A 12,225-nucleotide genomic window follows, 5' to 3' on the forward strand; every position below is an offset into this window, starting at 1 on the left:
AATTAAAAAAAAAAATTTAATTTAAATTTAAACCATGAAAGTAAAGCTTTCTTTGCACTTTTGATAGATTAATAAGATATTTTCTACATATCATTCTTAATAAAACATTGAAAGTGCCAGAATGGTTCAAAGTGAATGTGACAGTGACAGATTTTGGCTTAGCATTTTGGTAAAACATGAGCTTATAAAGGATTTTGGCTGAAAGTCAAACATAAGCATCTCTGAGTTATTGTAGCTCAGGGATGTGGTTGTAAAAGGTAAGAGGCTTGGAAGAAATTGTAAAAACAAACTAAACATCTCAAGAATCTGTGGAAGATTAAATAATTTTCAGAAGCTCTTTTCCCTGCTGGAAACCAAATCTCAGTAGTATGGTGAACTATCCATGTATTCTGCAGAACCTCTGCTTGATATTTGGCACAATATACTCCTAGTGCAAGAGGACAAATAAATGCATAAAATGAGACATTTAACCCGGCCTTGAAGATGAGATAATTTGCTATACAGGTCTGTCTCATCTTACGCTGGGGTTACGTTCCGCGGCCAGCGCGTAAAGCGAAAACCGCGTATAGTCAAAATTACATTGAGTTCAATGGCGGGCGGAATCACCCGCACTACAGGTACAGTATTAAAATTATTATTTTTCTCTTTATTTTTTGTTTAATTTTTGTTTTTGCCGACCGTGTAAAGCTGAAATCGCGCATGTTAAATGCACGTAAGATGCGACAGGCCTGTACTGTGAAACAGCTCTTCAGGAAAGAAGGTGCCAGATCCTCAGCTGGTGTCAATAGGCATGCCTCAAATGAAGTCAACTGTTATGTTAAATTATACCAACTGAGGCGCTGGCCTAGGATATTTACATAGTGTACGTACACTAACGATTTATGCATATTTGGGTCTAATGTATTCATCAGTAAATAGAATGTAAATCTGTACAGCAAATCAATGTTTTAAACAAGTTTACGTAACATGCAATGCAAATGTCCAATTTACTGGTAATATAAATGTTCATGTAAGCTAGATACTAGTACTAATTTATATAACTTTACTTACTGGAGTCCTGATTCTGCCACCCTTAATCATGTCCCATTCAATGCTAGTGCAGCTAGCACAAATGGGCCTTGAGAGAGTTGTAGTTTCTATTAGTAACTGTAATGTAGAGGTTTCCTGAACACATTCATGAGTAGGACTTTGGAACATCCAAAGAAGTGACTGAGACTAGAGATTTTATCCTCATTTTATACTAAGTCAATGACACACTGTGACAGGACTGTGAGAGCATGGGACCACATCTTTAAAGGTTTTTAGGCACCTAAAGATGTAGATAGACATGTAGGTGCTCTTGAAAATCCCACTAGGTGGCCGTCTGAATCTTTAGGCACCTAAATACCTTTACAATCTGATCTATAGTCACTGCTCTGTGAATATTCATACATAATCAATAAACTCATAGCTACCTCTCTGAGTCTTTGATTTATGGAGTTCCTCCTTAATGTGGACCGAAATATAAATTACAAAGGCCTTTTAGCTGATCTGAAAAAAATTACACATCTAATATATCTGAATTACATCATACTCTTCAATAAGACTACTATTTATACAAATATTTAGTGCTCTTAAAGTAGCACTATTTAATCAGACTCAAAGCTCTGGGCATAGATTGCCTTTTCAGACGCGAATTGTCTACAGTACATAGCTGCATAGCCATCTGATTTGGGCATACAAGGGCAGCTTGCATGTAAAACACAGTTTTTATTCATGCAAAATCACAGATACCTAAAAAGACATACACTTATAGACTTAGATACGAAGAACTGAAGGTGCAATTTTAGAGGCAAGATTTAGATTTGGGCCTATATAGATTTGCCTTGAAAATTGTCAAATAGAGCTGGATGAATTCTCCCAACAATGTGCTCATCAATATTTGTGAATATTCCGAACAATTCTTTCATTCAGTTACCTTCATGTCCCTTTGTTACTCACTATTCATAAATATTTGTATGAACAATTTTTGTTTGTTTGTTTGTTTGTTTCCATGAATGTTTGGAGAATAGTTGTTGTCTCTGGATGAATTAATCCTTGTGCAAAAGACCAGCACAAGGGAAATGCACTATTAAATCCTATTTTGACTGCTGACGTTCTGTAAAGACCTTGGGTTGGCCCTCCACTTTGTTGTGAATTTCATCCAGTATAAATACTTTTGTTTTAATGCAAACAATGACATCTATGGATAAGCAAGTTTGTGTTCATTATTCATCATTTGCTATTTATTACTGTTCTGTTTGAATTGCTCAACTAAGAATCAGAAGCAATACCATGTGACTTCCCACAAACCAATCACATACTACAAATAATAAAGGCAAAAATACTTTAACAAATACTAGGTGCCTGCTGCTGAATCCTGATCTCCCTCTGAATCTAATTACAATTTAGCAAACAGGTTGAAATGAGGAATCTGGTCAACATATTTACTCTTATCTGCCTTTAAAATTGAAAGGAGAACATGTTTGAATTGCTCATATCTTGCAATGTGACCAAAAAGGAAAGTAAGGAGCTGGAGTTGCTGCCAAAATACCACTGGGCATTAGCATGGCATTGAAAAGCACAGTGAAGTCTCTAAACAAAATCAAGACAGCGGGACATCCTATTTTTCATTCTTCAGCACATTAAAAAATAATGATCTTATTAGAAAACCCTGGCATTTCATAGAAGCTGATCTTTCTTTGAAGAATGCTGCTTTTGCTTTACATTTCCACCAAAAAAGGGCAAACATTTAAGAGACTCTTATTTAACTTTCATAAGAAACCTCTAATAAATAAATGCATTTTCACTGTATTTCAAATGTCAGTGCAGCTACACTTAGTGCAAATGCCTTTCTCTCCTCCACTCTCAGGAAGTATATATTAGCATCCCAAGAATTTGAATAATTGCAAAACAGCTATTTTGCTGTGTGTTTTACAGGAATGGTTACTAACTCCATTATAACGAAGCCTATAGCCAACATCTCCATTATAGATATGGAAAGTTTCATTAGTAATTGAAATGTGGCACAGAAGGGCTCATTCTGGATTCAACTTGGCATAAGGATAATCCCCTTTTACAAAAAAACAGGTTTAAAATTCACTTCTCCCTGTGTAACTGGGCTTTGTATGAAGACTTCCTCAGAGCTTGGGGGATGGAATTTCTTTTAAATTTAGATTTCCACAAACATGAAAAAAGGCACTTGTCCATATGCCATAGCAAGATACACTCTGCCCATGGGTAGGGTAGCTTCATCACAGTCCTTATGCTTAAATGGGTACAAGTAAGTTTCTTTGCAGTAGCCACTCCCTCAGGCTGCCCCGCATATGATATGCAGAGACCTCCTGCATGGCAGCTCTGCACATCCCTTTTCCCCACCCCCATGTGAGGCTACTACAGGGGTTCAGCTATGCAGAGACCCTTGTGTGTCTCCTGCATATTGGGGTTAATTTCACTCCCACTTATGTCTATGAAAATTATGCACGTATCTATAGCTAGAATCTATGGTCCAACCTGTCACAGAATCCACTTCAAAGAGTGATTGCACTATAAAATGATGGGCAAGATACCCGAAAATTTTTCTTTCTTTCTTTCTTTCTTTCTTTCTTTCTTTCTTTCTTTCTTTCTTTCTTTCTTTCTTTCTTTCTTTCTTTCTTTCACCGAAGAAGACAAATGAACCAGTCCTTTGACTATGGGGGAAAAGGGGAGGTGTCCTGACCTGAGAATTGGGTCAGCAGCATTCCTGGGAACATGAGGTATGGATTTTACCCTGAACCAAGGCTAGCCTATTAAGTGTTAGCTACCAGAAAGAGTTCTATCTTTATTTCTCTTGTACTCACTTAAAATCTCTTTATAGTTAAATACACTTGCTTTATTTTTTAATCTAAACTAATCCAGGGTTGTGTTTAAATTGAACTGTTTAGGTAACTCTAGTTAAAGTAGCAGGCTGTTGGATAGTGATTCTTTACAGGGGCAATGGACCTATAATATCTGAACTACCCAGGAGAGGGCTGGACAGTGCAGAATAGGTTTTGGGGAAAATCTGGGACTCATAGTATATTGAGGTCACTCTGAATACAGTAACCAAGACTGCTGGAAGCTGATGGACGAGGGCTTCTGCTATACACAGACAGTCAATGTGTGACCTGCATGCTGTCTGGGCTGTTTGTGAGCAGCCCAGGTTGGGAGCTACAACAGCAAAGCATTGTGAGGCACCCAAGGTTGCCGTGCAGGTGGTGACACAACCACTTGCTGATCTGGATTGCACCCCAGAATGTGATACCATTACTCCCCCAATTTCACCATGATGTTGTATGTCAGGAATCAGCCTGTCCAGACAGCAACAGGAAGAGAGAAGCCCTCATATTGTATCAGGTACTCTTAGAGCTGAGACAATCACAGCTTTTTTAAATGTTTTTCAGCAAATTGAACAGTAGAAAAAATCATTGTGGGATGAATGAAACATTTTGTTCAACCCACAATGGAATGTTTCATTTTGAGGTTGAGCACTTTTTTTAATTTTTAAAAATAAAATTAAAGGAAATTTCAAATTTGAAGCATTTCATTTTGAAAATTGTCAAAACAAAATGTTTTGATTTTTTCACAATATTTCTTTTTTTCAGATATTTTTCTAACCAAAACTATTCAGCAAAAGTGACACATTCAGGAAATGTTTCAGTGTTGCTGAATCTGTGCTATTTGCAAAAAAGAAAGTTTTTGTCCGCAAATTTCACCCAGTTCTAGCTGCTACATTAAGGCAGGGTTAGGTAGTATGGCTGACATTCCCTAGCAGCTGTCGCTCATTGTTTTCTTGTTCTTGCTTTCCTTAGTCATTTCCTGCTCTTGTAGAATAGGTATCACCTAAAGTTGGTAGATGGAGAAGTGCCCACCAGGCATCCCCAAATTCTACAATAAGCCCAAGTAGGCAGCCTAAGACCATTGTCTGAAGCCATCAACCTTATGTGAGGAGAATGGATCTTGTGGAATGGATACATGCAGGGGGCTTGATTCACCACTGTGGATACAAGGGGTTGCAATTTGTCCCCCTGCATGTGTGTGGACAGTTATGCCTAGGCTGAATTCCATCCCTAGAGGGCAGGCAGGTGGCTTCTGGTAGATGATGCCAAGTAATACATTGAATCACTGGACACTTTTGAAGGCTATGAACCTTCCTCCGACCCATTCCATGTTGAGGTACACAGAATTAAGAATTATTTTTGAATTATTCACCCATTTTGCAGATGAGAAACCTGAGACAGACAAATTAGGTGACAGGTTCTGACACTGATTTGCTGATCTGTTGTGTGACCTTGAGCAGTTAGACCTACATTTTCAAAAGTGTCCATTTAATTTTGAAACTTAAATGGGAGCTCTAGCTGCTCAGCACCTTTGAAAACACTGGTCTACAATTTTTGAGAAGTCGTCTGCTTCAGAGATAAAATGTGATATTTATTATGTATTTTGATGTGCTGAATTCAAATATGACAATTAAAACAACTGATTGGCTACTGTTTCTAAGATATTTAAGTTTTTACATTTTATGTCTATGTATATTGTGTAGATAGTAGAGTTTTAATCATAAATTGTAAACCTAGGTCTTTTCATGTGTTTATGGTTGCTTTACATGATAATATTTCACCTGTCCTGTTTATGTAACACTTTAAAAATCAGCAAAAGGGTTATATAAATAAAATGTATTATGAAACAAAAGGCAAAAAACTATTATGTACATAGTTTAGTCCTATTCAGTGTCTACTCGGTGCTTCTTGGCTTGTCTCTTGTATTCTTTAAATGGAGCATATCTTGTCACTGTCCAGCAATAGTCTGCAAGCATTGATGGGCTCCATTTGTCCTGATAGCGTTTCTCCACTGTTGTAACGTCCTGGTGAAATCGCTCGCCATGCTCGTCGCTCACTGCTCCGCAGTTCGGTGGAAAAAAATCTAGATGAGAGTGCAAAAAATGTATCTTTAGTGACATGTTGCAACCAAGGCTTTTGTATGCCTTGAGGAGGTTTTCCACCAACAACCTGTAGTTGTCTGCCTTGTTGTTTCCGAGAAAATTTATTGCCACTAACTGGAAGGCTTTCCATGCCGTCTTTTCCTTGCCATGCAGTGCATGGTCAAATGCATCATCTCGAAGAAGTTCACGAATCTGAGGACCAACAAAGACACCTTCCTTTATCTTAGCTTCACTTAACCTTGGAAATTTTCCACGGAGGTACTTGAAAGCTGCTTGTGTTTTGTCAATGGCCTTGACAAAGTTCTTCATCAGACCCAGCTTGATGTGTAAGGGTGGTAACAAAATCTTCCTTGATTCAACAAGTGGTGGATGCTGAACACTTTTCCTCCCAGGCTCCAATGACTGTCGGAGTGGCCAATCTTTCTTGATGTAGTGGGAATCCCTTGCACGACTATCCCATTCGCAGAGAAAACAGCAGTACTTTGTGTATCCAGTCTGCAGACCAAGGAAGAGAGCAACAACCTTCAAATCGCCACAAAGCTGCCACTGATGTTGGTCATAGTTTATGCACCTCAAAAGTTGTTTCATGTTGTCATAGGTTTCCTTCCTATGGACTGCATGACCAACTGGAATTAATGGCAAAACATTGCCATTATGCAGTAAAACAGCTTTAAGACTCGTCTTCGATGAATCAATGAACAGTCTCCACTCATCTGGATCGTGAACGATGTTGAGGGCTGCCATCACACCATCGATGTTGTTGCAGGCTACAAGATCACCTTCCATGAAGAAGAATGGGACAAAATCCTTTTGACGGTCACGGAACATGGAAACCCTAACATCACCTGCCAGGAGATTCCACTGCTGTAGTCTGGAGCCCAACAGCTCTGCCTTACTCTTGGGTAGTTCCAAATCCCTGACAAGGTCATTCAGTTCACCTTGTGTTATGAGGTGTGGTTCAGAGGAGGAGGATGGGAGAAAATGTGGGTCCTGTGACATTGATGGTTCAGGACCAGAAGTTTCATCCTCTTCCTCTTCCTCGTCTGACTCAAGTGAGAATGATTCTGGTGCATCAGGAACCGGCAGTCCTTCTCCGTGGGGTACTCGGCATAGAGCTGATGGAATGTTTGGATAATGCACAGTCCACTTTTTCTTCTTTGACACACCTTTCCCAACTGGAGGCACCATGCAGAAGTAACAATTGCTGGTATGATCTGTTGGCTCTCTCCAAATCATTGGCACTGCAAAAGGCATAGATTTCCTTTTCCTGTTCAACCACTGGCGAAGATTTGTTGCACAAGTGTTGCAGCATATGTGTGGGGCCCACCTCTTGTCCTGATCTCCAATTTTGCAGCCAAAATAAAGGTGATAGGCTTTCTTAACCATAGTGGTTATACTGCGCTTTTGTGATGCAAAAGTCACTTCACCACAAACATAGCAGAAGTTATCTGCACTGTTCACACAAGTACGAGGCATATCTGCTCACTTTGGCTAAACAGAAATGTGTCCCTTTGCAAAATCAAACACTGACAAATAAGAGAGCACGACACTGTATGATTTCTAGAGCTGATATAGGGCAATTTGTTCAGCAGAGTGATGTAAGCTTCGTTATGATTGCATCATCCATGACTTCTAGGAATAACATGATGCAATTCATATCATGTATGACGCAATACCAGCTTCAGATTGCATCGTTCATTGTTTTGCCTAAAAAGCAAGTACTGTCCAAACCCAGTCATAGATTTATTCATAGATCCAGTCAAAGATGTATTTTAGTCATTTCTGGTTTAAATTGAGATCCCTTCCCTTTATAACTCACTTATCCTCCGCCATTCCCAAGTCAAGGGTCGTATATACTGACCCAATAGCATATCTTGAAAACTAGAGCCAATCAACAATTTTAAGCATCATTTTCGTTCTCAGTGACCCAGAATTAGTAAAGTTTGACTACATTTATTTCAGAAGCATTTTGGCTGTAGAGCAGTGAAATTAGACATTAGGTGTTTCAGTTTGGATCCCTAAGAACTGATGCACTCAGAATGAACAAGCACTTGAAAATGTGTGTCTTGTGTGCATTTTCATGTATTTGAATCTTTCGTGATTTAATTTTAAAATTTTTCCCAAAGCAAGTACTTCCCATTATGACTATATACCTCCATCTCTCATCCTATCAAATGTCCAAATGTGGAGAAAGATTATAAAGATTGTGGCAAAATAACTGTTTTTAGATGTCTGTCCCCCACTCACTTTGGTTTCAGACTTGGTATCAAAGGATTGGGTATCCTTTTGAGGGTAGGGCTGAGTTTAGCTCATTGCTGTTCCAAGTTCTGTCCCTTTAAGGAAAGCCATTCTGGGATTTATAGTCCTCCAGAGGGTCACATGACTACAGCCTATATGTAAGGTTGCTGGAAAAATAGTTGCTTGGGGCACACACAGGGGAGTCTTTCTGTGGTGGTTTATGGAAGAGGAATCAACAAAGGGGCTGCAGCCATAAGCTAGAAAAAGGCCAGGGGAGGCCTGGCAAGGGAGCCAGAGATGGGCTGTCAGAAAATGGCCTGAGACAGAGCTAGTCAGGTGGTCTGGGAGGAGACAGAGAGCAAAGGAATTGGCCCAGGGAAAAGTGAAACTGTTTTGTTTTAATGAAGTAGATAAGGGTGATGATGAGTCAGAGTCCCTAGGCCAGACCCTTGTTTAGTGGTGCGGGTTGCCAGCTAGTGGCAGTAGAAAAACCTTTGCAACAAAGGAATTGGAAACGGTGGAGTCTCCTTCCTTGGAGGTTTTTAAGGCCCGGCTTGACAAAGCCCTGGCTGGGATGATTTAGTTGGGAATTGGTCCTGCTTTGAGCAGGGGGTTGGACTAGATGACCTCCTGAGGTCCCTTCCAACCCTGATATTCTATGATTCTATGATTCTATGAAACTGGGGCCCAGAGAAGGAAAAATGTCATAACACCTTGGATATGATGGACTGGTCTTCGCAGCTCTGTGACCCAACAAGGAGGATGGATGGAAAGACTGGATTTTATTTCAGATGGACTTTGGTTTGAGCTCTTATTTGCCCTTGAAGGAAAAATTCTGTATTGGTTTCACTAGAGGTCTAAACCCCAAGTCAAGTATCCTGCTAGAAAGGGGAACTGCGGCATGGCTGCAACCTGACTTCAGTAGGAGGTAAGATGATCATATCACATCTGGGTATAGTCTGGAAATGGTACCTATTGGGTTAGTTAACATTCTCCTGCTGGCTATGGATGAAGATCAGATATCCATGCCAATATTTCTGGATCTATAGCTGCCTGCAGTATTGCTACCTCCGTGCTAGTGGTGTTGATGTAACTGCAGATCCTAGCAGGAGTTGCTTGCAAGTGGGTCCATTCTTTTTTTTCTGGAATGGTGGCATTGGGGAGTTGCTCTACTGCTCCAAGGGTGCTCCTAAGTGGATTCCTCAGCCTCTAGTCACACTCCTTGCCCAATCTGTGTATGGGCTAATAGCAGGAAGTACAGTTTTCAGTGTGTTCAGCATACTGATAGTACCCAGCTCCATATTTATTTCTGTCTGTTTAGATCCAACTGGTGCAGTCCAGTGACTTACCCAGTCTCTCAGGGAGACTGGGGTATAGATATGCATAAACTGCCTGAGAATGAGCCTCAATAAGACTGAAATATAGCTTATATTAACACGATGGAAACAATAGGCGGCAATGGTTTTATATATACATATAGACTTGACTATGAGCACCCTCTGGCTAGTAACACTGTCATTCATTTCTGAGGCTCACATCCTGATGGGGTTGGTGAATCCTAGACAGCATCTGGCTTATTCAGTGGTGGAGGGCGGCTGTGGTGCAGCCATTAAAACTATGCTGATGTTGGCAAAATATCCTGTAGGCTTGAGTTTCATATCTCTTGTTAAACATTGGGCTTCTAAACACTGTACATGCATAGGATAAGCACAACATATGTCTAAATAAATAGAAAACAGGAAAATCATATAGATCTTTGTGGTTTGACATTGTAGCCTACAATAGCTACAATGCAGATTCTTTTCAATCTTCATCTAACTTATGGCGCAAAAGACCTATCTAGGGTAACATGAAAAATCTTTTGCCCTTTAAGATGCATACTGATTAATATAATAGCTCTATTTCTTCAAAAGATAAGAAACATGCTGCTACAGTGCATTTTAACGATGTAAAAGATGAGGTGCTCACCCTAGAATTGATTATTATATATTGGATTTAGACATCATGGAGAGAAGGTGATTTGAAAGTTGATTTAATGAAATGAACCTAGAGTTTCATGTCCCCAAATTTTTTCAAATATACAATTTGGTTCTCCCTTTTCCTCATTAGAATTTTACCTACAACATGTTGTTACACAGTAAAAAGGGACTATTAAAAAAAAAGAAATTGAAAAAAAAAAACTATTTACAGTTCTGTGTTTATGTCTCATTGAGTCTGTATAAAATGTTTTCACTTTTATAAAAAAAAATGTGTTTATAGCTGCCAGAATTGCAGTGTGGCCCAGGGACTAGAACACCAGACTGGGGCTCAGGAGCTCTGGGTTCTATTAGCGGGTGATCTTGGGCAACTTGCTGCCTTTCTCTGTGCCTCAGTTTCCCTATATGTAAAATGGGACTAATGATGCTAACCACTTTGAAATCTGCTGTTGAAACGTGCTATATAGGAGCTAGGTATTATTTATTAGTATTAAATACAGGGCACTGAAATTAAAGATGCAACCCCGCGGCCCCGCTACCCCGGCTGGAGCCCCACGACCCCGCTCCCCCGGCCGGAGTGCGGCAAGTCCTGTGGCCCCGCTACCCCGCCCGGAGCCCAGCAACAGTATATAGGTGGGGAGAATATCTTTTTAAATTAGATGGGTCTGGCAGTGACCTCTATCTTTAGGTTGCCTAACAATTTCTATTACAAAAGATTCTTGTGAACTTTTATTTGAGTAACTCTCATACCTCCATTATTTATAGCAGTTGTTTGATGTTTTGCAGGACACAGGGCCTCAGGCTAGAGACATGCCTTTTCTTTGCCTCATGAATTCAGTTCAGCTTTTGCTGAAATAGAAATTGTCAAAAATTACCACTTCCGTTCTCACTGATGTTCCTCAGGAAAAATGTCAGTTTGCCAAAATACCTAAACACACAGAAAAACTAAAACAGGGCTTCAGCTGCCCCCAAAGCAGTAAGAGACACTGCACAGGTAAAGTTGGGAGCTGTCAGATCATTGAGAGTGGGTGGGTCTCTTCCTGCTCCCAGGGACAGCATCTGGCTCTGTTGGTCCATTTTCTTCCTCCTAGGCTCATCACATGCCCCCAACAGCCCTTCCTCCTTCCTATGCATTCCAAAGGAGGCAATAGCTCACCCAACTTCAGGAAAGGGGATGGGAGAAAGAGCTTTGATGGGCTTTTCCTTGGACTCAAAACCTGGAGCCAGTGTTCCATCCTCACCTCTGGAAAAAGAGCTTTCTCTTACTTCCAGTTAATGTAGTTATGGCTACCACTTGAGATGAAGTGCTCTGTCCTGCAATGCTGAAAGTTCAAGAATCAAATTGTGCTGCTGATGCACCATGGGGTTGTTACAGTTGCACATAAATGTTGAGTTTACCTTTTGCTTTACATACAGAAAAATACATTAAAATACATTAAAAGAATTCAAAGGTTTCAAAGTCAAGCTGTCAAAAGTTAGGAAATGGCAGAATTAAAGTTGCCCATGCAACCTTAATTCAGCCGTCTTGTAGATATGCATTATGGTACAGTCTTTAATTATATGATTACATTTTTTTTTAATCCAAAAGACCTCTGCCTCAATCAGTGGACAGCACAGAAGCACGAGGAGCAGAACTAAGGTTGCATGGGCAACTGCACATCTGCCACGTCTCACTTTGAAGTTTTGACATTGCAACCCACATGTTCTGTTAAAATAGCTTTTGTAGGCAGTATATTAAATGCATTTGCAAACCTTGGCAGTTTTAGCAGTAATTGGTAATGGTAGCCTCGGAGGTCCAATTTGCAATTTTAAAAAATTGCACTCTTTTTTGCCCAGGAAAAATGAGGTGCAGCTGCAAACATGTGTATTTCACTTCTGACTAACTAGTTTACATTCATAGGTGGCTAGAAATGCAAGAACCTAGAGTGGGTTGCAAGAGCAAAAATGTGCGTGAAAATTGCACATGACAACCTAAGGCTGTCACTTTGAAAATGTGGACCTAGTCATTAATAAAACCTGTTAAACTGATATTTC

This window comes from Emys orbicularis, chromosome 2 (genome assembly GCF_028017835.1).
Source record: "Emys orbicularis isolate rEmyOrb1 chromosome 2, rEmyOrb1.hap1, whole genome shotgun sequence".
NCBI classification, from domain to species: Eukaryota; Metazoa; Chordata; order Testudines; family Emydidae; genus Emys; species Emys orbicularis.